This window comes from Glycine soja, chromosome 10 (genome assembly GCF_004193775.1).
Source record: "Glycine soja cultivar W05 chromosome 10, ASM419377v2, whole genome shotgun sequence".
NCBI classification, from domain to species: Eukaryota; Viridiplantae; Streptophyta; class Magnoliopsida; order Fabales; family Fabaceae; genus Glycine; species Glycine soja.
This window is the reverse complement of record NC_041011.1, coordinates 45,427,006-45,430,186: the sequence shown is the minus strand read 5'-3', so window position 1 is coordinate 45,430,186 and position 3,181 is coordinate 45,427,006.

The following is a 3,181-nucleotide window of genomic DNA, read 5'->3' as shown; positions in this document are numbered from 1 at the left end:
CTTTGCAAGTTTACCGCTTATATTTTTAAAAGTTATATTATTTTCGTGCACCTTAAAATGGGATGGATTGGGGTGAAAATGTAATGAATCTGATTGGTGAAGTGATAAAAAGGAAAAGAGAGAAAGTAGATGAATGAATAGTATTTTTCATATTTTAATCAAATAAAAATAGGCAATTGAGTTTTCTGTTGAGAAAAGAGGGATTTGTTGTAGCTTTTTTTGTTGTTATATTTCAATCTATTGCTAATATATTCAGATAATTTCTTAATTTGACGCACAAAAAATAAAATTATTACGTGGTAATCAAATACTTTCTTATAATGAGATATGTAAATCAATAATAAAATTTATCTAGTGTCTTGTGATTTTCTTTTACGTCAATTTGTTTCTTTAAATGTTTACCTTATAACATACATTTTTTAAATCAAATAAAACATGTTCTTTAAATATTTATGAAAAATATTATTGTATCATTTTTTTATCGGCAAAATAAGTATGTATTGTATTAGTTAGTATGTATAAGTTATACCCAACAAATCAACATATCAGAATAAAAATTAAAACCCCACTAACCTCCATATAATTCAACAAATTACATTTATGTCTCGCCAACCATTCCATCATAAATCCAACTTTAATCGTTATTTGCATGTTCAGATGAACATATACGTTTGAATCCTCCTCCTCTCCCAAGTTGTTGGCCACCACTCCTCCTATCCCTCCCTTTGAATTTTCATTATTCCAAGCCTCCATACCATGTTTAAGATCTGTATAAGCAGGCAGCCGTATTCATAGACCACTCTGCAAATGAGAACTGAAATGTTTTGGAACTATTTTTCAACCATGACCAACTAGTGAAAAGAATCTGGTCCAACAATTTTTCCAAATCATAAACTGCACCTCCAAAAATAATAGCATCACACAAATTCCAAATGTGTCAGACCACCTCACACCAGATTGTGTTCCATTCAGAAGTTGCAGACCCAAGTTTTTGCCAAAAGTTCTCCTAGGCTGATAATGGTAGGCAGTACAGAGCCTTCCACATGAATATACCACTTTCCAAAACTGAATCCGCCAATTTGCAAGAGAAAAGAATGTGAGCTGTTGTCTCCTCCAAACTGCATTTCGGGCATAACCAATTATTCGCGGCTACGCTCACATTTTTCTTTTTAAGTTGTCCAAAGTGGCCAGCCTGTTCAAGAACAATCTCCAAAAAAAAAAAAAAGATCACTTTTGGAGGAATATTTAACTTCCATCTAGCACCAAAAATTTTGTTTGTCTGTTGGTTCCCGTCATTCCCAATAATGAGATTATATGTCGTCTTTACTGAATAAGACCCATCCAACCGTTCCCTATCAATGACCATACTTGACACAAGTTGTTGAAACTCTCTTAGCAAGTCCTTTTCCCAGGCAAAACAATTCCTACACCAACTAAATTCCCACCTCCACGTCCCTCCTCCCCATATTGTCAATTTCGTCAAATTTTCGCAATGAAATGAGGAAAAGTCTGGGATATAAATTGGCAAAGTTTTGTTCTTCCCGCATGCATCACACCAAAATTTTATTTTATCCCCTTTTCCCACCTTCCATTCTACTCCTTTATCAAACCATCTTAAATCACTCAACCCCCACACAATTTTTTTAGATCTCTCCTCCATATGGATTCCAACTTGTCACTCACATCACTTAACAACCCTCTCCAATCCCCATATTTTGATAACACCACCCTTCCCCATAATGAATCTTGATTATGGAATAAATTTCATTTGCATTTTCCCAATAAAGCTAAGTTGAATATGACAATATGTTTAACCCCTAGCCCTCCCTCACTCTTACGACAACACACTTTATCCCAAGAAACTCATTTTTAATTTTTTTCTCCCATTCCACCCCTCCCCAAAGAAAGTTTTTTTTTTTAAGCAAACTAACTTATGTAACACCACCTTTGGAAATTTCAAAAATGAAAAAAAGAACAAGGGTAATGAAGTCAATACCAAATTGAGTAAGCACAACCTTCCTACAAAAGAGAGGACTTTATGTTTCCAAGAGGCTAGCTTCTTTTTGAATTTGTTGATTATCAGTCTCCAATCTTCTAGGGTTTGTCCCAATAGGTACCCTTACATAAGTGAATGGTAGAGATAGTAATCTACAATTCAAGATTTGAGCAAATCTCAATCCCATCCTCTCCTCCACTCCAATGGCTCCAAAATTGCTCTTATGGAAGTCCACTTTGAGTCCCGAAACCAATTCAAAGCATCTCATTATGCTTTTTATAACCAAGAAATTTTCCATAGATGTTTTTCTTAAGAAAATAGTATCATTTGCATATTGTAGAAAATTGATCCCCTCCTCCTCTTTCCCCACCTAACAACTAGAACAAAGCTTTTTTGCGACCGTCTCCCTCATAAGACCACTAAGACCTTCCGCCATAATTGTAAAAAGAAATAGTGCCAATGAGTCACCTTGTCTGAATCTCCTTTGCATCCCAAACTCTCTTGAAGGGCTACCATTCACTAATATTGACATCATAGAAGATTCGAAACAACTCCTTATCCACCTAATCCACTTTTCATTAAAACCCAATCTTCAAAGCATGTAAAACAAGAAATCCTAATTCATTGAATCAGAGTCTTTTTCATAATTCACCTTGAAGACCAAACAACTTTGTTTTTCCTTCTAGCTTCATCCACCACCTCATTAGCCATCAAAGCACTATGTAGAATAAATCTCTTGCCCAAGAAGACACTTTTGCCTTTGATCAATAACATCATTAAGTATTTTCTTCAAGCCTCTAGTTAACACTTTTACCACGATCTTGTACATACATCCTACTAGGGAGATAGGTCTAAACTCCCCAAGGCCTTGTGGGTCGTCAACCTTAGGGATTAGAGCTATGAATGATGAATTAGAGCCTCTTGAAAAACCCCTAGTCTATGAAATTCTTCCATAAACCTAATGATGTCATCCTTCAAGACATGCCAAAAAGCCTTAATGAATTTAAAGTTAAATCCACCCGAACCCGGACTTTTAGCACTTTCACATTCCCATATTGTCTCCTTTACCTCCTCCTCCCCGAACCTGTCAACCAAACCAACATTATCGATTTGTGTGATTTGGTTAAAGTGTACTCCATCAAGAAGTGGTCTATCCCAACACTCCTCACTAAATCTATTGTGGAA